At 45.1% G+C, this 26,211-nt stretch overlaps 1 protein-coding gene across 2 annotated transcripts in view; it reads right to left on the reverse strand.

The window, feature by feature from the left end:
• LOC138248727 (ADP-ribosyl cyclase/cyclic ADP-ribose hydrolase 2-like) overlaps positions 1 to 26,211 on the reverse strand; it is a 266,855-nt gene that overhangs the window by 206,346 nt on the left and 34,298 nt on the right. The window contains exon 3 of one of the 2 annotated variants that reach the window (XR_011194637.1): positions 20,927 to 22,363. The exons of the other annotated variant lie outside the window; for it this stretch is intronic. The gene's annotated coding sequence lies outside the window, so the exon portion shown is untranslated. Of the gene's footprint in view, positions 1 to 20,926; positions 22,364 to 26,211 lie in introns of those variants that run through there. 2 annotated transcript variants of the gene reach the window in all.

The raw sequence follows: 26,211 nt of genomic DNA on the forward strand, positions 1-26,211 counted from the left end.
CAAGTGCTTCACAGATCTCTCATCAGCAGTAACGTACCATACCAACGATAGATTCTCGTTCTCAAAGCTAGCAAAAATGTTCATTCTCTGGATGAGAACAATGTGGTGCCACAGGAACTGGTGAAAGATGAGGCATCCACTCTGGCCACCTCATAATCAAACAATCCCCAAAACCCAGGCAGAAATCTGGAAGAACATCACTACAAAGACCAATACTGTTTTCAACTACCTCTAGGAAAGTTAGTAGTTCAGGTGGGAACCAGCTCATGCATCGATTACGAGACATCATGGAAAAACACAAAAGGAAGAGTATGACTATTGGAAAGTGGGTTACTGGCAGTGGTAACTATGAACCTACCACTGGCACTAAGGCCACTAACTAAATATAGGTGCAGTACATTATTAAACAAACAGAAGTGGCTGTCCTGTATGGTTCGCACTTCCTTCAGTAGCACAATTTTTCATATGCTGTGCTGCAATGTCATCAGGGTGCCAAACGGTATCACACCCAACTACTTCAGGTGCACAAATGTAGGATGAAAAACAACCTAGAGTTCAACCTAAAGTTCATAACACCAATGTACCATGGCACTCCAAAAAATCCGTAAGGTCCAGTTATTCGTGTACTGTGAGAAAGTAGCCTCTTTCTAGCCTTGTTACCCCCACTTTTGGCCTGTTTGTGAGTGTATGTCAGGGTGTTTTCACTGTCTCACTGGGATCCTGCTAGCCAGGGCCCAGTGCTCATAGTGAAAACCCTATGTTTTCAGTATGTTTGTTAAGTGTCACTGGGACCCTGCTAGTCAGGACCCCAGTGCTCATAAGTTTGTGGCCTATATGTATGTGTTCCCTGTGTGGTGCCTAACTGTCTCACTGAGGCTCTGCTAACCAGAACCTCAGTGGTTATGCTCTCTCTGTACAAATTGTCACTAACAGGCTAGTGACCAATTTTACCAATTTACATTGGCATACTGGAACACCCATATAATTCCCTAGTATATGGTACTGAGGTACCCAGGGTATTGGGGTTCCAGGAGATCCCTATGGGCTGCAGCATTTCTTTTGCCACCCATAGGGAGCTCTGACAATTCTTACACAGACCTGCCACTGCAGCCTGGGTGAAATAACGTCCACGTTATTTCACAGCCATTTTACACTGCTCTTAAGTAACTTATAAGTCACCTATATGTCTAACCTTTACCTGGTAAAGGTTGGGTGCTAAGTTACTTAGTGTGTGGGCACCCTGGCACTAGCCAAGGTGCCCCCACATTGTTCAGGGCCAATTCCCCGGACTTTGTGAGTGCGGGGACACCATTACACGCGTGCACTACATATAGGTCACTACCTATGTGTAGCTTCACAATGGTAACTCCGAATATGGCCATGTAACATGTCTAAGATCATGGAATTGCCCCCTCTATGCCATCCTGGCATTGTTGGCACAATCCCATGATCCCACGGGTCTGTAGCACAGACCCATGTACTGCCAAACTGCCTTTTCAGGGGTTTCACTGCAGCTGCTGCTGCTGCCAACCCCTCAGACAGGTTTCTGCCCTCCTGGGGTCCAGCCAGGCTTGGCCCAGGAAGGCAGAACAAAGGACTTCCTCAGAGAGAGGGTGTTACACCCTCTCCCTTTGGAAAATGGTGTTAGGGCTGGGGAGGAGTAGCCTCCCCCAGCCTCTGGAAATGCTTTCATGGGCACAGATGGTGCCCATTTCTGCATAAGCCAGTCTACACCGGTTCAGGGACCCCTCAGCCCTGCTCTGGCGCGAAAGTGGACAAAGGAAAGGGGAGTGACCACTCCCCTGACCTGCACCTCCCCTGGGAGGTGCCCAGAGCTCCCCCAGTGTGCTCCAGACCTCTGCCATCTTGGAAACAGAGGTGCTGCTGGCACACTGGACTGCTCTGAGTGGCCAGGGCCAGCAGGTGATGTCAGAGACTCCTTCGGATAGGCTCCTTCAGGTGTTGCTAGCCTATCTTCTCTCCTAAGTAGCCAAACCCTCTTTTCTGGCTATTTAGGGTCTCTGCTTTGGGGATTTCCTTAGATAACGAATGCAAGAGCTCATCCGAGTTCCTCTGCATCTCTCTCTTCACCTTCTGCCAAGGAATCGACTGCTGACCGCGCTGGAAGTCTGCAAAACTGCAACAAAGTAGCAAAGACGACTACTGCAACTCTGTAACGCTGATCCTGCCGCCTTCTCGACTGGTTTCCTGGTGGTGCATGCTGTGGGGGTAGTCTGCCTCCTCTCTGCACTAGAAGCTCCGAAGAAATCTCCCGTGGGTCGACGGAATCGTCCCCCTGCATCCGCAGGCACCAAAGAACTGCATCCCCGGTACCCTGGGTCTCCTCTCAGCACGACGAGCGAGGTCCTTTGAATCCAGCAACTCTGTCCAAGTGACTCCCACAGTCCAGTGACTCTTCAGTCCAAGTTTGGTGGAGGTAAGTCCTTGCATCCCCACGCCAGACTGCATTGCTGGGAACCGCGACTTTTGCAGCTACTCCGGCCTCCGTGCACTTCCGGCGGAAATCCTTTGTGCACATTCCAGCCTGGGTCCACGGCACTCTAACCTGCATTGCACGACCTCCTAACTTGTCCTCCGGCAACGTGGGACTCCTTTGTGCGACTTCGGGTGAGTACTGTTTCACTCCACTTCGTAGTGCCTGTTCCAGCACTTCTGTGGGTGCTGCCTGCTTCTGAGAGGTCTCCTTGTTTTGCTCGATGACCCCTCTGTCCCCAGAAGCAATTGGCAACATCCTGGTCTCTCCTGGGCCACAGCAGCATCCAAAAACCCTAACCGCACGATTTGCAGCTAGCAAGGCTTGTTAGCAGTCTTTCTTCAGGAAAACACTTTTGCACGACTCTCCACGGCGTGAGGGATCCGTCCACTAAAGGGGAAGTTCCTAGCCCTTGTTGTTCCTGCAGAATCTTCAGCTTCTACTGTCCAGAAGCAGCTTCTTTGTACCCACAGCTGGCATTTCCGGGGCATCTGCCCATCTCCGACTTGCTTGTGACTTCTGGACTTGGTCCCCCTTGTTCCACAGGTACCCTCGTTTGGAAATCCATCGTTGTTGCATTGCTGATTTGTGTCTTTCCTGCAGAATTCCCCTATCACGACTTCTATGTCCTTTGGGGAACTTTAGTGCACTTTGCACTCACTTTTCAGGGTCTTGGGGTGGGCTATTTTTCTAACCCTAACTGTTTTCTTACAGTCCCAGCGACCCTCTACAAGGTCACATAGGTTTGGGGTCCATTCGTGGTTCGCATTCCACTTTTGGAGTATATGGTTTGTGTTGCCCCTATCCCTATGTGTCCCCATTGCATCCTATTGTAACTATACATTGTTTGCACTGTTTTCTAATACTATTACTGCATATTTTGGTATTGTGTACATATATCTTGTGTATATTTACTATCCTCATACTGAGGGTACTCACTGAGATACTTTTGGCATATTGTCATAAAAATAAAGTACCTTTATTTTTAGTATATCTGTGTATTGTGTTTTCTTATGATATTGTGCATATGACACTAGTGGTACTGTAGGAGCTTCACTCGTCTCCTAGTTCAGCCTAAGCTGCTCTGCTAAGCTACCATTATCTATCAGCCTAAGCTGCTAGACACCCTATACACTAATAAGGGATAACTGGGCCTGGTGCAAGGTGTAAGTACCCCTTGGTACTCACTACAAGCCAGTCCAGCCTCCTACATTGGTTGTGCAGTGGTGGGATAAGTGCTCTGTAACTACTTACCACTTTTGTACTTTTCATAAGAGAAAAATATACAAAACAAGTTCAGTGTATGTACACCTAACCAAAAAGTTTTGCATTTCTTTTCTCACTTCTTTTCTAAAGTGCTGAAAAGTACTTCTAAACTTTCAAAAAGTTCTTAAAAAGTTTTAAAAGTTTTTTCTCCTGTCTTTCTAAAAGTTCTGACAATTTTTTTTTTCCTTTTTCTGTCACTAAAACACTTTCTAAAATGTCTGGCACGGGCCAAACTGTTGATCTGTCCAAACTTGCTTATGATCACCTTAGCTGGAAAGGAGCAAAGAGTCTCTGCATAGAAAGAGGTTTAAGTGTAGGGAAGAATCCCCCCAGAGAACTATTGGTTAACATGCTTATAGAACAGGATAAGGCTAGAGGTGCCCCATCTGTTGAAAAAGTAGCTAATGGTTCACAATCTGATCCAGGGACACCCGTAGAAAAAGAGTCAGGAAAGAAACTTCCTAGCCTGCCCATTACAAGACAGCCTAGCATAGTTGGTACTGATGTAGAGTCACACCATACTGATAGTGTTGTCTCACATCTTAACAAGAGTATTCCTTCACATCATAGTAGAAGTGATGTTTCTGTTAACCAAGCTGTTAGGATGCCCTCTGTAAGGGATGGTTCTCCTTCTGTACATTCTCACCATACTTCTGTTTCAAGGAATGTCCCACCCACCCACCCTGATGACAGAGTGTTAGAAAGGGAGCTCAATAAATTGAGAGTGGAACAAACCAGACTGAAGCTCAAGAAGCAACAGCTGGATTTGGATAGACAGTCCTTTGAACTAGAAAAAGAAAGACAGAAATTGGGTTTAGAAACCCATGGTGGCAGCAGCAGTATTCCCCATAGTCATTCTGCAAAAGAGCATGATTCCAGGAATCTGCATAAGATAGTTCCCCCTTATAAGGAGGGAGATGACATTAACAAGTGGTTTGCTGCACTTGAGAGGGCCTGTGTTGTACAGGATGTCCCTCAAAGGCAGTGGGCTGCTATCCTATGGCTATCATTTAGTGGAAAGGGTAGGGATAGGCTCCTTACTGTAAAAGAAAGTGATGCCAATAATTTTGCAGTTCTTAAGAATGCACTCCTGGATGGTTATGGCTTAACCACTGAACAGTACAGGATGAAGTTCAGAGAGACCAAAAAGGAGTCTTCACAAGACTGGGTTGATTTTGTTGACCATTCAGTGAAGGCCTTGGAGGGGTGGTTACATGGCAGTAAAATGACTGACTATGAAAGCCTATATAACATAATCCTGAGAGAGCATATACTTAATAATTGTGTGTCTGATTTGTTGCACCAGTATCTAGTGGACTCAGATCTGACCTCTCCCCAAGAATTGGGAAAGAAGGCAGACAAATGGGTCAGAACAAGAGTGAACAGAAAAGTTCATACAGGTGGTGACAAGAATGGCAAGAAGAAAGATGGTGAAAAATCTCAAGATAAGCATGGGGATAAGGGTAAAACCAAAGATCCCACTTCAAATCTTAAACACTCTTCAGAGGGTGGGGATAAAACAAATTCTTCCTCTTCTTCTCAACCTGCACACATTAAAAAGCCTTGGTGCTTTGTGTGTAAAAACAGAGGGCACAGGCCAGGGGATAAGTCCTGTCCAGGTAAACCCCCTGAGCCTACCACCACTAATACATCAAGCTCTAGTGCCCCTAGCAGTAGTGGTACTAGTGGTGGGACTGCTGGCAACAGTCAAGTTAAGGGTGTAGTTGGGTTCACTTATGGGTCCATAATAGAAACTGGGGTAGTCAGTCCCAAGACAGTTTCTGTCACACCTAGTGGAATTGGCCTTCCCACACTGGCTGCTTGTCCCCTTACAATGGATAAGTACAGGCAGACAGTTTCAATAAATGGTGTTGAGGCCTTGGCCTACAGGGACACAGGTGCCAGTATCACTTTGGTGACTGAAAACCTAGTGGCTCCTGAACAACACATCATTGGACAACAGTAAAAAATTATTGATGTCCATAACTCCACTAAGTTTCTTCCCTTAGCTATAATTCAGTTTAGTTGGGGTGGAGTTACTGGCCCTAAGCAGGTGGTGGTATCACCTAGCTTACCTGTAGACTGTCTCTTAGGTAATGACCTAGAGGCCTCAGGTTGGGCTGATGTAGAGTTTTATGCCCATGCAGCCATGCTGGGCATCCCTGAGGAATTGTTCCCTCTCATTTCTACTGAAATGAAAAAGCAAAGGAGAGAAGGCCTGAAAACTCAGGATCCCTCTCCATCAACAGGTAAAAAGGGTATCACAGTATCCCCTAACCACCCTACCATTCAGGATACCATTCCTGTGGTGGGAGAAACCTCTCCTGGGGTGGCACCTGTTCCAAGGGAATCATCAGCTGGCAAAGCTGGACTCCCTGAGGTAGAAGTACCTCTCTGTGGGATAACTAACATTGGTGAGAAAAAGAGCACCATTTTAGTTAACATGGAGCATCCCATCATCCCTCCCAGAGAAACTTTAGTGTAGAAACCCTGCACTGCCTCACAACACTTAGGACAGCATCCCTGCCCTAGTGTGGAGCTCATAGGACAGCCTCCCTGCCCTGCTCCAACTCAAGAGAAACAGCATCCCTGTTCTCTCTTCCAGCCATATGGACAAAGTTTTTGCCCAGCTATGGCTTTTCTGAGACAGCATCCCTGTCTGGCATTTCCATCACTACAAATAGGTTCAGTGGACAATTCCCACTGCTCTAAACTAAAACGTACTGATAGAAACTCTGAAAATACATCTTCACATTGTTGCTTAGCTAAAAAACTTCAAACAGGGTGGTTTACATCCCCACAGGGAAGTAACCATATAGTGGATGATAAAGGGAGTAACCAGTCTATTGCAGAGCTACTCTCTACTTATCACCACTTAGACAATAAAGTCTCAACTGGCCAAGGTTAGCCTTATTGTCCTTCGTTGGGGGGGGGAGGGGGTTGTGTGAGAAAGTAGCCTCTTTCTAGCCTTGTTACCCCCACTTTTGGCCTGTTTGTGAGTGTATGTCAGGGTGTTTTCACTGTCTCACTGGGATCCTGCCTATGTTTTCAGTATGTTTGTTATGTGTCACTGGGACCCTGCTAGTCAGGACCCCAGTGCTCATAAGTTTGTGGCCTATATGTATGTGTTCCCTGTGTGGTGCCTAACTGTCTCACTGAGGCTCTGCTAACCAGAACCTCAGGGGTTATGCTCTCTCTGTACAAATTGTCACTAACAGGCTAGTGACCAATTTTACCAATTTACATTGGCATACTGGAACACCCTTATAATTCCCTATTATATGGTACTGAGGTACCCAGGGTATTGGGGTTCCAGGAGATCCCTATGGGCTGCAGCATTTCTTTTGCCACCCATAGGGAGCTCTGACAATTCTTACACAGGCCTGCCCCTGCAGCCTGGGTGAAATAACGTCCACGTTATTTCACAGCCATTTTACACTGCACTTAAGTAACTTATAAGTCACCTATATGTCTAACCTTTACCTGGTAAAGGTTGGGTGCTAAGTTACTTAGTGTGTGGGCACCCTGGCACTAGCCAAGGTGCCCCCACATTGTTCAGGGCCAATTCCCCGGACTTTGTGAGAGCGGGGGACACCATTACACGCGTGCCCTACATATAGGTCACTACCTATGTGTAGTTTCACAATGGTAACTCCGAATATGGCCATGTAACATGTCTAAGATCATGGAATTGCCCCCTCTATGCCATCCTGGCATTGTTGGCACAATCCCATGATCCCACGGGTCTGTAGCATAGACCCATGTACTGCCAAACTGCCTTTTCAGGGGTTTCACTGCAGCTGCTGCTTCTGCCAACCCCTCAGACAGGATTCTGCCCTCCTGGGGTCCAGCCAGTCTTGGCCCAGGAAGGCAGAACAAAGGACTTCCTCAGAGAAAGGGTGTTACACCCTCTCCATTTGGAAAATGGTGTTAGGGCTGGGGAGGAGTAGCCTCCCCCCAGCCTCTGGAAATGCTTTCATGGGCACAGATGGTGCCCATTTCTGCATAAGCCAGTCTACACCGGTTCAGGGACCCCTCAGCCCTGCTCTGGCGCGAAATTGGACAAAGGAAAGGGGAGTGACCACTCCCCTGACCTGCACCTCCCCTGGGAGGTGCCCAGAGCTCCTCCAGTGTGCTCCAGACCTCTGCCATCTTGGAAACAGAGGTGCTGCTGGCACACTGGACTGCTCTGAGTGGCCAGGGCCAGCAGGTGACGTCAGAGACTCTTTCGGATAGGCTCCTTCAGGTGTTGCTAGCCTATCTTCTCTCCTAAGTAGCCAAACCCTCTTTTCTGGCTATTTAGGGTCTCTGCTTTGGGGATTTCCTTAGATAACGAATGCAAGAGCTCAAACGAGTTCCTCTGCATCTCTCTCTTCACCTTCTGCCAAGGAATCGACTGCTGACCGCACTGGAAGCCTACAAAACTGCAACAAAGTAGCAAAGACGACTACTGCAACTCTGAAACGCTGATCCAGCCGCCTTCTCGACTGCTTTCCTGGTGGTGCATGCTGTGGGGGGTAGTCTGCCTCCTCTCTGCACTAGAAGCTCCGAAGAAATCTCCCGTGGGTCGACGGAATCGTCCCCCTGCAACCGCAGGCACCAAAGAACTGCATCCCTGGTACCCTGGGTCTCCTCTCAGCATGACGAGCGAGGTCCCTTGAAACCAGCAACTCTGTCCAAGTGACTCCCACAGTCCAGTGACTCTTCAGTCCAAGTTTGGTGGAGGTAAGTCCTTGCCTCCCCACGCCAGACTGCATTGCTGGGAACCACGACTTTTGCAGCTACTCCGGCCTCCGTGCACTTCCGGTGGAAATCCTTTGTGCACAGTCCAGCCTGGGTCCACGGCACTCTAACCTGCATTGCACGACCTCCTAAGTTGTCCTCCGGCGACGTGGGACTCCTTTGTGCGACTTCGGGTGAGCACCGTTTCACTCCACTTTGTAGTGCCTGTTCTTTCACTTCTGCGGGTGCTGCCTGCTTCTGAGAGGTCTGCTTGTCTTGCTCGACAACCCCTCTGTCCCCAGACGCAATTGGCGACATCCTGGTCCCTCCTGGGCCACAGCAGCATCCAAAAACCCTAACTGCACAATTTGCAGCTAGCAAGGCTTGTTAGCAGTCTTTCTTCAGGAAAATACTTCTGCACGACTCTCCACGGCGTGAGGGATCCGTCCTCCAAAGGGAAAGTTCCTAGCCCTTGTCGTTCCTGCAGAATCTTCAGCTTCTACTGTCCAGTAGCAGCTTCTTTGCACCCACAGCTGGCATTTCCGGGGCATCTGCCCATCTCCGACATGCTTGTGACTTCTGGACTTGGTCCCCTTGTTCCACAGGTACCCTCGTTTGGAAATCCATCGTTGTTGCATTGCTGATTTGTGTCTTTCCTGCAGAATTCCCCTATCACGACTTCTATGTCCTTTGGGGAACTTTAGTGCACTTTGCACTCACTTTTCAGGGTCTTGGGGTGGGCTATTTTTCTAACCCTAACTGTTTTCTTACAGTCCCAGCGACCCTCTACAAGGTCACATAGGTTTGGGGTCCATTCGTGGTTCGCATTCCACTTTTGGAGTATATGGTTTGTGTTGCCCCTATCCCTATGTGTCCCCATTGCATCCTATTGTAACTATACATTGTTTGCACTGTTTTCTAATACTATTACTGCATATTTTGGTATTGTGTACATATATCTTGTGTATATTTACTATCCTCATACTGAGGGTACTCACTGAGATACTTTTGGCATATTGTCATAAAAATAAAGTACCTTTATTTTTAGTATATCTTTGTATTGTGTTTTCTTATGATATTGTGCATATGACACTAGTGGTACTGTAGGAGCTTCACTCGTCTCCTAGTTCAGCCTAAGCTGCTCTGCTAAGCTACCATTATCTATCAGCCTAAGCTGCTAGACACCCTATACACTAATAAGGGATAACTGGGCCTGGTGCAAGGTGTAAGTACCCCTTGGTACTCACTACAAGCCAGTCCAGCCTCCTACATTGGTTGTGCAGTGGTGGGATAAGTGCTCTGTAACTACTTACCACTTTTGTCATTGTACTTTTCATAAGAGAAAAATATACAAAACAAGTTCAGTGTATGTACACCTAACCAAAAAGTTTTGCATTTCTTTTCTCACTTCTTTTCTAAAGTGCTGAAAAGTACTTCTAAACTTTCAAAAAGTTCTTAAAAAGTTTTAAAAGTTTTTTCTCCTGTCTTTCTAAAAGTTCTGACAATTTTCTTTTCCTTTTTCTGTCACTAAAACACTTTCTAAAATGTCTGGCACAGGTCAAACTGTTGATCTGTCCAAACTTGCTTATGATCACCTTAGCTGGAAAGGAGCAAGGAGTCTCTGCATAGAAAGAGGTTTAAGTGTAGGGAAGAATCCCCCCAGAGAACTATTGGTTAACATGCTTATAGAACAGGATAAGGCTAGAGGTGCCCCATCTGTTGAAAAAGTAGCTAATGGTTCACAATCTGATCCAGGGACACCCGTAGAAAAAGAGTCAGGAAAGAAACTTCCTAGCCTGCCCATTACAAGACAGCCTAGCATAGTTGGTACTGATGTAGAGTCACACCATACTGATAGTGTTGTCTCACATCTTAACAAGAGTATTCCTTCACATCATAGTAGAAGTGATGTTTCTGTTAACCAAGCTGTTAGGATGCCCTCTGTAAGGGATGGTTCTCCTTCTGTACATTCTCACCATACTTCTGTTTCAAGGAATGTCCCACCCACCCACCCTGATGACAGAGTGTTAGAAAGGGAGCTCAATAAATTGAGAGTGGAACAAACCAGACTGAAGCTCAAGAAGCAACAGCTGGATTTGGATAGACAGTCCTTTGAACTAGAAAAAGAAAGACAGAAATTGGGTTTAGAAACCCATGGTGGCAGCAGCAGTATTCCCCATAGTCATTCTGCAAAAGAGCATGATTCCAGGAATCTGCATAAGATAGTTCCCCCTTATAAGGAGGGGGATGACATTAACAAGTGGTTTGCTGCACTTGAGAGGGCCTGTGTTGTACAGGATGTCCCTCAAAGGCAGTGGGCTGCTATCCTATGGCTATCATTTAGTGGAAAGGGTAGGGATAGGCTCCTTACTGTAAAAGAAAGTGATGCCAATAATTTTGCAGTTCTTAAGAATGCACTCCTGGATGGTTATGGCTTAACCACTGAACAGTACAGGATGAAGTTCAGAGAGACCAAAAAGGAGTCTTCACAAGACTGGGTTGATTTTGTTGACCATTCAGTGAAGGCCTTGGAGGGGTGGTTACATGGCAGTAAAATGACTGACTATGAAAGCCTATATAACATAATCCTGAGAGAGCATATACTTAATAATTGTGTGTCTGATTTGTTGCACCAGTATCTAGTGGACTCAGATCTGACCTCTCCCCAAGAATTGGGAAAGAAGGCAGACAAATGGGTCAGAACAAGAGTGAACAGAAAAGTTCATACAGGTGGTGACAAGGATGGCAAGAAGAAAGATGGTGAAAAATCTCAAGATAAGCATGGGGATAAGGGTAAAACCAAAGATCCCACTTCAAATCTTAAACACTCTTCAGAGGGTGGGGATAAAACAAATTCTTCCTCTTCTTCTCAACCTGCACACATTAAAAAGCCTTGGTGCTTTGTGTGTAAAAACAGAGGGCACAGGCCAGGGGATAAGTCCTGTCCAGGTAAACCCCCTGAGCCTACCACCACTAATACATCAAGCTCTAGTGCCCCTAGCAGTAGTGGTACTAGTGGTGGGACTGCTGGCAACAGTCAAGTTAAGGGTGTAGTTGGGTTCACTTATGGGTCCATAATATAAACTGGGGTAGTCAGTCCCAAGACAGTTTCTGTCACACCTAGTGGAATTGGCCTTGCCACACTGGCTGCTTGTCCCCTTACAATGGATAAGTACAGGCAGACAGTTTCAATAAATGGTGTTGAGGCCTTGGCCTATAGGGACACAGGTGCCAGTATCACTTTGGTGACTGAAAACCTAGTGGCTCCTGAACAACACATCATTGGACAACAGTATAAAATTATTGATGTCCATAACTCCACTAAGTTTCTTCCCTTAGCTATAATTCAGTTTAGTTGGGGTGGAGTTACTGGCCCTAAGCAGGTGGTGGTATCACCTAGCTTACCTGTAGACTGTCTCTTAGGTAATGACCTAGAGGCCTCAGGTTGGGCTGATGTAGAGTTTTATGCCCATGCAGCCATGCTGGGCATCCCTGAGGAATTGTTCCCTCTCATTTCTACTGAAATGAAAAAGCAAAGGAGAGAAGGCCTGAAAACTCAGGATCCCTCTCCATCAACAGGTAAAAAAGGGTATCACAGTATCCCCTAACCACCCTACCATTCAGGATACCATTCCTGTGGTGGGAGAAACCTCTCCTGGGGTGGCACCTGTTCCAAGGGAATCATCAGCTGGCAAAGCTGGACTCCCTGAGGTAGAAGTACCTCTCTGTGGGATAACTAACATTGGTGAGAAAAAGAGCACCATTTTAGTTAACATGGAGCACCCCTTCATCCCTCCCAGAGAAACTTTAGTGTAGAAACCCTGCACTGCCTCACAACACTTAGGACAGCATCCCTGCCCTAGTGTGGAGCTCATAGGACAGCCTCCCTGCCCTGCTCCAACTCAAGAGAAACAGCATCCCTGTTCTCTCTTCCAGCCATATGGACAAAGTTTTTGCCCAGCTATGGCTTTTCTGAGACAGCATCCCTGTCTGGCATTTCCATCACTACAAATAGGTTCAGTGGACAATTCCCACTGCTCTAAACTAAAACGTACTGATAGAAACTCTGAAAATACATCTTCACATTGTTGCTTAGCTAAAAAACTTCAAACAGGGTGGTTTACATCCCCACAGGGAAGTAACCATATAGTGGATGATAAAGGGAGTAACCAGTCTATTGCAGAGCTACTCTCTACTTATCACCACTTAGACAATAAAGTCTCAACTGGCCAAGGTTAGCCTTATTGTCCTTCGTTTGGGGGGGGGGGGGGGGGGGGGGTTGTGTGAGAAAGTAGCCTCTTTCTAGCCTTGTTACCCCCACTTTTGGCCTGTTTGTGAGTGTATGTCAGGGTGTTTTCACTGTCTCACTGGGATCCTGCCTATGTTTTCAGTATGTTTGTTATGTGTCACTGGGACCCTGCTAGTCAGGACCCCAGTGCTCATAAGTTTGTGGCCTATATGTATGTGTTCCCTGTGTGGTGCCTAACTGTCTCACTGAGGCTCTGCTAACCAGAACCTCAGTGGTTATGCTCTCTCTGTACAAATTGTCACTAACAGGCTAGTGACCAATTTTACCAATTTACATTGGCATACTGGAACACCCTTATAATTCCCTATTATATGGTACTGAGGTACCCAGGGTATTGGGGTTCCAGGAGATCCCTATGGGCTGCAGCATTTCTTTTGCCACCCATAGGGAGCTCTGACAATTCTTACACAGGCCTGCCACTGCAGCCTGGGTGAAATAACGTCCACGTTATTTCACAGCCATTTTACACTGCACTTAAGTAACTTATAAGTCACCTATATGTCTAACCTTTACCTGGTAAAGGTTGGGTGCTAAGTTACTTAGTGTGTGGGCACCCTGGCACTAGCCAAGGTGCCCCCACATTGTTCAGGGCCAATTCCCCGGACTTTGTGAGTGCGGGGACACCATTACACGCGTGCCCTACATATAGGTCACTACCTATGTGTAGTTTCACAATGGTAACTCCGAATATGGCCATGTAACATGTCTAAGATCATGGAATTGCCCCCTCTATGCCATCCTGGCATTGTTGGCACAATCCCATGATCCCACGGGTCTGTAGCACAGACCCATGTACTGCCAAACTGCCTTTTCAGGGGTTTCACTGCAGCTGCTGCTGCTGCCAACCCCTCAGACAGGTTTCTGCCCTCCTGGGGTCCAGCCAGGCTTGGCCCAGGAAGGCAGAACAAAGGACTTCCTCAGAGAAAGGGTGTTACACCCTCTCCCTTTGGAAAATGGTGTTAGGGCTTGGGAGGAGTAGCCTCCCCCCAGCCTCTGGAAATGCTTTCATGGGCACAGATGGTGCCCATTTCTGCATAAGCCAGTCTACACCGGTTCAGGGACCCCTCAGCCCTGCTCTGGCGCGAAATTGGACAAAGGAAAGGGGAGTGACCACTCCCCTGACCTGCACCTCCCCTGGGAGGTGCCCAGAGCTCCTCCAGTGTGCTCCAGACCTCTGCCATCTTGGAAACAGAGGTGCTGCTGGCACACTGGACTGCTCTGAGTGGCCAGGGCCAGCAGGTGACGTCAGAGACTCTTTCGGATAGGCTCCTTCAGGTGTTGCTAGCCTATCTTCTCTCCTAAGTAGCCAAACCCTCTTTTCTGGCTATTTAGGGTCTCTGCTTTGGGGATTTCCTTAGATAACGAATGCAAGAGCTCATACGAGTTCCTCTGCATCTCTCTCTTCACCTTCTGCCAAGGAATCGACTGCTGACCGCACTGGAAGCCTACAAAACTGCAACAAAGTAGCAAAGACGACTACTGCAACTCTGTAACGCTGATCCAGCCGCCTTCTCGACTGCTTTCCTGGTGGTGCATGCTGTGGGGGTAGTCTGCCTCCTCTCTGCACTAGAAGCTCCGAAGAAATCTCCCGTGGGTCGACGGAATCGTCCCCCTGCAACCGCAGGCACCAAAGAACTGCATCCCTGGTACCCTGGGTCTCCTCTCAGCATGACGAGCGAGGTCCCATGAATCCAGCAACTCTGTCCAAGTGACTCCCACAGTCCAGTGACTCTTCAGTCCAAGTTTGGTGGAGGTAAGTCCTTGCCTCCCCACGCCAGACTGCATTGCTGGGAACCACGACTTTTGCAGCTACTCCGGCCTCCGTGCACTTCCGGCGGAAATCCTTTGTGCACAGTCCAGCCTGGGTCCACGGCACTCTAACCTGCATTGCACGACCTCCTAAGTTGTCTTCCGGCGACGTGGGACTCCTTTGTGCGACTTCGGGTGAGCACCGTTTCACTCCACTTTGTAGTGCCTGTTCCGGCACTTCTGCGGGTGCTGCCTGCTTCTGAGAGGTCTCTTTGTCTTGCTCGACGACCCCTCTGTCCCCAGACGCAATTGGCGACATCCTGGTTCCTCCTGGGCCACAGCAGCATCCAAAAACCCTAACCGCACGATTTGCAGCTAGCAAGGCTTGTTAGTGGTCTTTCTTCAGGAAAACACTTCTGCACGACTCTCCACGGCGTGAGGGATCCGTCCTCCAAAGGGGAAGTTCCTAGCCCTTGTCGTTCCTGCAGAATCTTCAGCTTCTACTGTCCAGTAGCAGCTTCTTTGCACCCACAGCTGGCATTTCAGGGGCATCTGCCCATCTCCGACTTGCTTGTGACTTCTGGACTTGGTCCCCTTGTTCCACAGGTACCCTCGTTTGGAAATCCATCGTTGTTGCATTGCTGATTTGTGTCTTTCCTGCAGAATTCCCCTATCACGACTTCTATGTCCTTTGGGGAACTTTAGTGCACTTTGCACTCACTTTTCAGGGTCTTGGGGTGGGCTATTTTTCTAACCCTAACTGTTTTCTTACAGTCCCAGCGACCCTCTACAAGGTCACATAGGTTTGGGGTCCATTCGTGGTTCGCATTCCACTTTTGGAGTATATGGTTTGTGTTGCCCCTATCCCTATGTGTCCCCATTGCATCCTATTGTAACTATACATTGTTTGCACTGTTTTCTAATACTATTACTGCATATTTTGGTATTGTGTACATATATCTTGTGTATATTTACTATCCTCATACTGAGGGTACTCACTGAGATACTTTTGGCATATTGTCATAAAAATAAAGTACCTTTATTTTTAGTATATCTGTGTATTGTGTTTTCTTATGATATTGTGCATATGACACTAGTGGTACTGTAGGAGCTTCACTCGTCTCCTAGTTCAGCCTAAGCTGCTCTGCTAAGCTACCATTATCTATCAGCCTAAGCTGCTAGACACCCTATATACTAATAAGGGATAACTGGGCCTGGTGCAAGGTGTAAGTACCCCTTGGTACTCACTACAAGCCAGTCCAGCCTCCTACATGTACTCAAACAGAAACGTAAAACACTGTAATGTGGTCCATCAAGGAGATTTAATATGTTCGTTTTCGTATATCTGCAAAAACAACACCGTTCAAAAGAAATTACTGCCGACACATGTTTCATCCATGAGACTTTCTCAAGGTCAAGTTATCATTTTCTGAGGCCCGTCAATATATGTCCTGTATAAGTTTCCTATCTTCCAGACAAGATATAATGTCAGATGTAAAGCAGATGCCAATAATATAGTATGCTGTGAAAAACGCCGACCGTGATAAGTCGTGAATGTCCGTTAGAATAGCTTGTGCAAAGAAAATTTAGTAAACTGAATAGGTTCAGTACAGGTCCCAGTAAATTAGTCCCTTGCTCAACCCTTGGTAGCTATAACCGAGCAGACAGGCCTAACTTAGGAGACAAGAGTATAAAGCATTAAAAAACACCAATCCAGTAATACAGTAAATAAGTGAAACACAACACACAATAAAAAATCCCACACAAATTTATAAAAATAGGTTATATTTGTATGAGTAAGTAGACACCAAAACGACAAAAATCCAATGTAGGGAACCAGAGATATGAATTTTAAAAGAATAAACACTTTCTAGCGCTTAGAAACACAAAGTGCCAACTTTACCAAAATTCTCCAAACTTCAGGAGGTATTTCCTGAAGTCCTCCTTGCAGGCACAAAAGGTCCAAAACACAAATCCAGGGGTCTGGAATCTCCGGGTGGGTCCTTGGAACCGGAGATATGAATTTTAAAAGAATAAACACTTTCTAGTACTTAGAAACACAAAGCGCCAATTTTACCAAAATTCTCCAAACTTCTCCAATCTTCAGGAGGCATTTCCTGAAGTCCTCCTTGCAGGTACAGAGGGTCTAGAACACAAATCCAAGGGTCTGGAATCTCCTGGATGGTCCTTGGAAAGTTGGACCACAATTCCTACAATGCACCTGGCCAAATCCTTAAAAGTCCACTGGATGCACTCCAGGGACTTTTGCTGGGGATGATGCAGGTGAAGCTCTGTTAACCAGTAGCTGCAGGGAGTCCACTCCCGAGTCCTTCTTGAAACAAGGCACTGTCCCCAGGGCTGTAGTACCAGATTGTGCAGCAGGCACAGTTCACTTAGAAGTGCAGGCCAAGGGTGCAGATCCAGATTCCAGCAGGGCAGTCCGTCTTTCTCTTGGAGTTTCAGGCAGCAGATCTGAGAGGCTATGTACCTCTCACATATTTATTCCCAGCTCCTGGGCATCAGGAAGGGGGGCACCCAACCAATAGAATGCAGAGTGACGCCCAGATGCATGACCACTCCCTGCAAAGTGTGGCATATTCCTGCCCCAGAAAACACAATTTTTCCAAAATCCATGATGTCTGAAACTAAGAGCTGACTAAACCATCCTCCAGTGTAACTCATTTCCATAGCTCTCCTCCTTCTAACATCTGCAAATTCCTTCCTGAAGCCTAGTATCTGGCTGAGGGGTCCAGAAGGTGGGGGTTAGGTGATCTGACATTCTCTCCTGTCTTGCTCTCCTTTGAGGCTGTATGTTTTATTACCCCTCCCCCTGCTCATGCATTCCTGTGTAGCCCCCGAGCTGCCCTTCACCAGATAAGCTCTCCCCTGGATAGCCACTTATCACTTAATCAAGCAGCTCTGCTAATCCTGTTAGCACTGACCAATCAGAGGGTATAGTCAGAAGGCTGGATTTTGGCTTACAGAAAGAAAAGCCTTATAACTTATTTTCTGTACAAGTTTTGATAAATTCACCAATGTCAAATTTCTGGATTTATCGAAACAAATCATTTAAGTCCTTGAATTACTTTTCTGCGCTTTCCCTTACTATTATTACCATGAAAATACAATATAGCAATGATAGCCTATGAAGGCCAGTATCTATAGTGGGGGAAATGAAATGATCAGTTTCATCCTTTATAAGATCTCTGCTTATGGTTACATGACCCCCCCCCACCCCTGGGATACTTAGGGGAGATCCTGGGGGTACCTAATATGTGAAAATAAAGTAGATCATCACATTTAAAGTGCCCACAGCACCAAAGTCAAATTGGAACTCCATTTCCATGTAAATGCAGTATGCAGAGTCAGGCTGCATTTTAAAATGACAGAAAACCCCCAGCAGTGCCCAAATGCAAAGGACAGCAATTCTTCTGGGTCTCTACTTCCATGCTCTGTTATATACAAGAGTCTTATAGGTAGTTGGCACTCCCTTGCCACATTGTTTACTAGGGACCTACAGGGGTTGTCATGCAAATGGTAGGAATGTAACTTTTAAAGACAGGCTGCAAGGCAGGTCTGCATTTAAAAGGACAGGAAGCACACAGCAGTGCACACATGCAAGTGCAGAAAGTCTGCTGGGCCTCTAATCTCCATGCCCCATTATATAGGGGCTTATAGGTAGATTGTACACCCTTGCCCCATTATATACTAGGGACTTACAGGGTCTGTCAGGACAATCGAAAGGGTACCCTAATACCTAGTGTACTCCACTACAAGTGTGTGTTTTAACATAGCACTGGCCTGGGTCTGGCTAACAGAGTCCAGGACACAGTCAGAGTCAGTTATCATCAGCACCAGTCAGCAACAAAAGAATGGGGATGAACAGGGCAAAAAGATGACTTTGCAACAGTGACAAGATTAGGTTCATTACCACCACTTACGCCTGAGCGAAGTAGGAGTAAACCAGAGTAACAAGTGCACTTTAGCGGTAACGTGTCTGCGAAACAGGTGTAAGTGTCTACCAATGTCATTTTAGGTCAACCCATATCTGTAGAAATTTGTGTAGTTGGTCATTCAATTTATATATAACCCTTCCATTTGTTACAAATTGGTGCATCTCATCTCGATAGTCAGGGGCTTGTCCAACTTCTAGAGACGTTAGTATGATAACTTTTGCAGCCACATGTGATGTTGCAAGTCACCTGCCCCTTCGCTCAGTAATCTCAGGGTAGTCTGTTGTGTTGTGCAGAAGTGCAGCCCTTTTATGGAGCAACGTTGTTATCTCTACAATACGGGTTATTCTTAGCCAAACATCAGCTGCACATGGTAGTGCATTCCATAGTATGTCACTATTTTGGGCAGGGCATCTTAAGCACTTCAACTTGCTATTCAAGTCTGTCTTGTTCAGTCTCTGATGGGATTAATGCCACCTGTGAAATATCTTATAAGAACTAAAAGAACATCTCGTCCCAGTCTTCTTCTGAACAGTCATGTTCCAGTCTCTGTGCCTGTCATTTCCTGAAGTCTGCTGCAGTGGAGCATGAGAATATATGGTCGCTTATCATTTTGTATAGCCCAGGACCTACCCCTTTATAGGTGCCACAAGTGACTAGGTACTTAAAAAAATGATGAGTGTTGGAGGTCTTTTGGAGCCAGGCCCAAAAGTAGATGAACACAGTGCCTCTATCTTTGGTAGTTCCATAAGTGCTTGAGTAGGAGGCCGAATGTGGTTTGCAACTCTGCAAGCATCTTGAGTCTGTCTCCTAGGAAAAGGTGATCTGGGAGGATATTCCAAGTGCTTCAAAGTTAGGCTACTGTTCTTCATCTCACATACAAATTACTCTTGCATTTCTGTGTATATTACTGTCCATGCGAAGCATAGGTTGTCGCATGTAGAATTATATTTGATAATACAGATTGAAAAATAATCATAGTAAAAATAAGAGGAGTCAGTCTAGGGAAGTCTTCGGATTTATTAGTAAATACTGCTGCAGCAGAGCTTTTCTGTATCAGCCGAACAGAGGATCTGAGTCAGCTCACAGAATACTCAGCTTTTATACTTTTTTAAGCACATAGGGGATAATGGAAAGCAATGATCTCATCATTCAATAGTCAGAGGAGTAAAGGTCTTTCAAAGAAAACCACAACAGCAGGATTGTTCTCACATAATGTTTGCCACTGAGTTTTGGCAACAATTAATTAAATTCCTTTGTTGCTTCAGTTCTTGGAAATACTTCATGCACTGTGATTTCATCACCAACCTTGATAACAGAACAGGGAGTTAAAATAATGGATCAATCTTGTATTAGTGGCTGCACATGTTGACTCCTTCAATGGTTCTTTTTGAACTCTGAATACAGTGTACTAAGCTAGGTGACAGACAATCATTTCTTTAGTAATCTCTGAAGCATGGAGAGAACGTTCTGCAATAGAAGCAGTTATTTGTGCACACAGTCCAACTAAGATTTCCACAACCCCAGATGACTCTAATATTGGTAAACATCACTTGTATGGGAGGCCAGAGCAGAAAATAAAAAGTTTCCTTTTGAAACTAAAATGGCTTCCTCATTCTCCTCTTCGAATGTCCTGTTAACAAGAGCATTCACTCTATTTCTGTTTTCATCATCCATGCAAGTTCAGATTGGCCTGAATTCATTTTATACACCATTGTTTTGCTAATGTTTATCTGAGCCTTAGAAATACAAGCTGAGATATAGGAGGGTAGAGCTTGAATTAGTATACAGCAAAAGATCAAAATTACAATCAGGAATATAGGTCCTTAATTAACTAGCCCCTACTTCCAAGGGACACACTGCAATTCCAATTATGCGTACTAAGCCTTGTAGATTATTGGGTATCTCTTCAATTTGAGCAGTTATGTTTTTCTCTTCATTAAGGACCCCCATAGTACACTTATCTTTTACTATCATACCCAGTCCTCCATCCAGGAATAATATAAAATTTCCTCTGAGCAAGCTTCCAGGCTTTCAAATTCTAAAGTGATCTGAAGTTTGATTATCTAGCTTCTTCTACTCTTGTCCCTGTGACGCCCCCTAGAGAGAATATGAAGGCCAATATGTAACCATATGCTTCCTATTACTGTAGTTATTAATTTCAAGGTCTGTCACTCCATCATAAAATAATTTAGTTAATGTTTGGTACCATCTCACTCGGGGTCTAATATCAGTACCGGGCACTCCAAGAGGTAAGACCATTCCCAATGCACATCATCCATGCCATTATAAATATTAGAGTACATCCCATTAGAAAGAAAAAAAAAATGATTGTACATACAGGGGCCCATCTCCTCCACATTTGACTATGGAATGACGTGTTTTGCTTTCCTTTTCTTATGACCAAGCTGACAAAACTTCTCTGGAATTCACTTCTTAGTTTAAAGAAGACATTTATTATAATTACTTCACCACAAGGTTCCTGAGAGACGAGATTAGTAGGTTGGAAGCACACGTTTAAAAGTAGTCACAGCAATGAAAGCAAAATATATCAAAGTGATTCTCAATTGTAAGGTACACAGCAAATACATGTGATTACATTATAGCATAACTTCAAAGCAAAGAATAAAAGACAAAATTCATCACCGTAGGGCCTATCACTGCTCGTCCTCTTTCTCATGCATGCAAGTTGATGACTCCTATTCAACTGCGAGAAAGAGTTTCCACCCAAACGGGAGGTCAGGCAGCTGGCGTCCGCTCCTGACTGAAGTCCTGGAAAATTCCCCTCGCTGCTGCCCAGGGACACCGTAAAAAGCCTGCTAACAGGCCCCTTCCTCTCAGAGTTGGGAAATAAACAAGCCATTGGAGATTGTCCAGATCTCCTAAACCTCGCCTCTTCCCAAGGCTGAGTAGAAAGGAAAACACAAAATATACGCTCTCTTATCACGTTAGGGTTCGGTGTGAATTCAATACGAAAAACACAGCTTGGTCTATCATGTGGAAAAAATGCAGCTCATCTGCAATGTCTCAACTGCAATGTCGTACTCCACGATAAAGCCAATAGGCAGCTAAACTGAATACAAATTGTAATGTCTAATGCCATGTTAAAGCCAATAGGCAGCTAACCTAAATACCAAATGTAATGTCTAATGCTACGTTAAAGCCAATAGACAGCTAAACTGAATACAGAATGTGCTTCTGATGAACATTGAACAACTAATATGCGCAGTGGTGAAACACAAAGTCATTGGTCAAACACAATTAATGGCATAACATCTCCACACTATGACCAACGACTTTTGTTTACATTCCTTTTATTTCAAACAAACAAACAAAAAAAAAACACAAAAAAAACATTATAAGCAAATCAGATTTGAATAATAAAAGCAATCACTGTAAAGCAATGGAAGTGGATTAACATATTAATCTCATAACCTTTCAAATCAGATACACCTACAATGAAAAGACTGAAGCTTATATACTCTGATTGAGATAATAACTGATTGAACAGTGTCTCTAAAATAGCAAGTTGATGTAGCATGAGTTCTACTCATGGAAAGGTACACGGTCCACCTGAAAGGTTTGCTGGAATGTAAGTGAAAGTCAGGGTTCCACACGAGAAAACACAGTTAACTGGCAATGTTGCTTAGTTCCAGTAGAAGAATGTAATCAAACAAGTTGACAAACTTTATATTGATCCCATGTAGAACTTGAACTGAAGGCTCCAGTTGCGCAAAACGGATCCATGGGGTTTGTACTTTAATCAATCAGGTTCAGGTTGGGGTTGCGGTCCCTCCCCGACCCCACACGCAAACACCCGAAGGGAGACCACACAGCACACTCATGGTCAGTGGCGAGTCATGGTAGGATCTGGAAAAGAAAAAAGTATGACTTTTCTTGCAAATAACATTTGTCATCTGGAATATGCCCTCCTTTCTCCTTTCCTTGTTGTATAATCAGCAAGACATTATTGGGGCCCTTTGTTATGATTTCTGCAGGATCTGGAGGGTCATCTGGGGATTCAACCCACACTTTAGCACTGAGGTTTTTATCTGCTGCACCACAGCTTCCCTATCACTATCACTGCTCGTCATCTTTCGCATGCCTGCAAGTTGATGACTCCTGTTCAACTCGAGAAAGAGATTTTCCACCAAAACAGGAGGTCAGGCAGCTGACGTCCACTCCTGACTGAAGTCCTGGAAAATTCCCCTCGCTGCTGCCCAGGGACACCGTAAAAAGCCTGCTAACAGGCCCCTTCCTCTCAGAGTTGGGAAATAAACAAGCCATTGGAGATTGGCCAGATCTCCTAAACCTCGCCTCTTCCCAAGGCTGAGTAGAAAGGAAAACACAAAATATACGCTCTCTTATCACGTTAGGGTTTGGTGTGAATTCAGTACGACAAACAGAGCTTGTTCTATCATGTGGAAAAATACAGCTCATCTGCAATGTCTCAACTGCAATGTCGAACTTCACGATAAAGCCAAAAGGCAGCTAAACTGAATACAAAATGTAATGTCTAATGCCATGTTAAAGCCAATAGGCAGCTAACCTAAATACCAAATGTAATGTCTACTCCCATGTTAAAACCAGTAGGAACCTAAACTGAATACACTGGGGGTTATTACAACTTTGGAGGAGGTGTTAATCCATCCCAAAAGTGACGGTAAAGTGACGGATATACCACCAGCCGTATTACGAGTCCATTATATCCTATGGAACTCGTAATACGGCTGGTGGTATATCCGTCACATTTGGGATGGATTAACACCTCCTCCAAAGTTGTAATAACCCCCTCAATGTGCTACTGATGAACATTGAACAACTAATATGCGCAGTGGTGAAACACAAAGTCATTGGTCAAACACAATTAATGGCATAACAAACGGGTACTACGCCCAATAGTATTTGACTGGCTCTTATTGTATAGGGACAGTATATTCTTGTACTTCAGTCTCCCTGAATAGTTCAACACTAATTATGTGCTAACTCATAGCAATTATATCACAGAATGCAGCATAATCACCTGCTTCCTTTGTTCGGTTCCTAAGAAAGTCCGGTAGGGGTCACATTCTCCTCATCAAATTATAAAGTATCACAATATGATCTATTATTGCACCCAGGGTACCTTCTTTCTTGTTGTACATAATTATATAGACAGGGTCCTGTGTAGGCAAATCTGAATAGGCCATGTCTTCCCTTAAAATGGGGTGACTTTGTGTATGTATATTTAACTATAGAAGTAGGATTTGGTGTCCACAAGGTAGAGGTTGAACGAATGGGGTAACAGGCTATCCCCTTCCCCAAAAAATCTTTGCCCAGGCCAGGCCCCGGACACACTCCAGGGGGTCGGAGACTGCATTGTGTGAGGGTAGGCACAGCCCTTTCAGGTGTACGTGACCAATACTCCCTCCATTCTAGCCCAGATGGCTCATCAGGATATGCAGGTTACACCCCAGCTCCCTTTGGTCACTGTCTAGAGGGATTTCACAACAGCCCAACTGTCACTCTGACCCAGATGTGGAATACACAAGCAGGCAGAGGCACAGAATGGTTTAAGCAAGACAAATGCCCACTTTCTAAAAGTGGCATTTTCAAACTAACAATCTAAAAACCAATTTCTCTAAAAGATGTATTTTTAAAGTGTGAGTTCAGAGACCTCAAACTCCTTATTTCTATCTGCTCTCAGATGGAAACTGAACTTTAAGAATATTAAAGGCAACCCTCATGTTAACCTATGAGAGAGATAGGCCTTGCAAAAGTGAAAAACAAATTTGGCAGTATTTCACTGTTAGGACATGTAAAAAACATCAATACATGTCCCACCTTTAACATACACTGCATCCTGCCCTTGGGGCTACCTAGAGCCTACCTTGGGGGTGCCTTACATGTACTAAAAGGGAAGATTTGGGCCTGGAAAGTGAGTACACTAGCCAGGTCGAATTGGCAGTACAAGACTGCACACACATACACTGCAGTGGCAGGCCTGAGACATGTTTACAGAACTACTTATGTGGGTGGTGCCCACTAGTAGCATTTGATTTACAGGCCCTGTGCACCTCTGGTGCACTTTAGTAGGGACTTACCAGTAAATCAAATATGCCAATCATGGATAAATCAATCACCAATACAATTTATATAGGGAGCACTTATACTTTAGCATTGATCTGCAGTGGTAAAGTGCGCAGAGACAATAAACGAGCAAAAACAAATCAGAAAAAATAGGAGGAAGAAGGCAAAAAGTTTGGGTATAACCCTGAAAAAAAGGACATTTCCAACAGGGTGGTACACACAGTGAAACGTTTGCTTTATCACTAGGCCTTGCACACCCACTCCATCACTTTATGTGCCAATTGAGGGTCGTTATCCATTGAAATTCTGCATCGCACCCTGAACCTTGCGATCACTTAGCCACTCTTTGTGCATCATTTTTCTTCATAGCATAACCCACAATCCAACCAAGGAACATGCAGACCACCAATAGTGCATACTGAAACTTGTGTCTTGGTGGAAACTCAATGAAATTCAGCTGCAAATGTTTGAAGGCTACCTTGGGAGCTAGGAAGAGTCCTTATGAGGTGGATGTTCCTTTACCACTATTGAACAGCCCATAGGAGACATAGTTGTTGCAGATGGCCTCTGCATTTTTCTGAAAGTTTTTGTTGTTCCATAATTGTGAGAAGTGCCTGCTCATAGCATCACATCCCAAATATGGAGGCCCATGGATGACAAGAGCCAAGTTACATACCATAGCATCAGGAAATGAGTACATTCCATTTAGCCCCATACAGATCCCATGAACCTCAGTGCTCTCCTTCTACCATTCAGCCTTCTCTTCCTTAGTCACATTTTGTTGTAGTGAGCAGGGATCCATATTCACATTGTTTGTGAGCTTTGTTCAGAATTAGACACATACATAGTACTTATTTCTGCTAAGGTAGTAGGTTTGGCAGTTTGGTCAGCAAAATTGTTGCCTCTGCTCACATCATTATTATCAGTCACTTTCTGATGAGCAGCACATTTAATAATTGCTAGAGCGCTAGGTAAAGGTAGTGCATTGAGGAGGTACACGATTAAGGTACCATGTTTTATTTTTGCACCACTCGAGGTCAGAAACCCTCTTCCCTCCCAAAGGCTACCAAAATCATGCACAACCCCAAAAGTGTACTGGCTGTCAGTATAGATATTCACTGTCAAATCTGTGTTCAATTTGCATGCTTGGGCAAGCTAGTATCTCTTCCGCTTGGGCTGACAACTGTGATATTCGTCTTGTCTCAACAACTGCTGTTTACAACATGGTTATGACGTAAGGTGCCCTAGCCTTTCCTATGGGTAAATTAAAAGATGATCCATCTACCCATAAATCTGCATCCTTTCGGTGAAAGCTTTGTCAGACATATCAACTCTGCCTTTTGTTTTTCTGTTGCTAAAACACAATCATGTAGTTCAGTTGTCTGGTCTTCTCCCAGTATTGGCATAAGTGTGGCTGGATTTAAAGAAGTGCAACAATGCAGGGTGATATTATCAGCTGATAACAAAATCAAATCATACCTATCAATCTGGCATTGGTCAAATGTTGTGTGTGGGTTTTATTCAGTAATACACCAACAGAATGAGAAACATACACATTCAATGTATTTCCTAAAACCAGGCTTTCAGGTTGCTCCACTGAGACATCTGCTACCACATCCACTCTAGGACATTTAGGAAGTGATCTTTCT

The sequence above is a fragment of the Pleurodeles waltl genome, chromosome 1_2 (genome assembly GCF_031143425.1).
Source record: "Pleurodeles waltl isolate 20211129_DDA chromosome 1_2, aPleWal1.hap1.20221129, whole genome shotgun sequence".
Classification (NCBI taxonomy): domain Eukaryota; kingdom Metazoa; phylum Chordata; class Amphibia; order Caudata; family Salamandridae; genus Pleurodeles; species Pleurodeles waltl.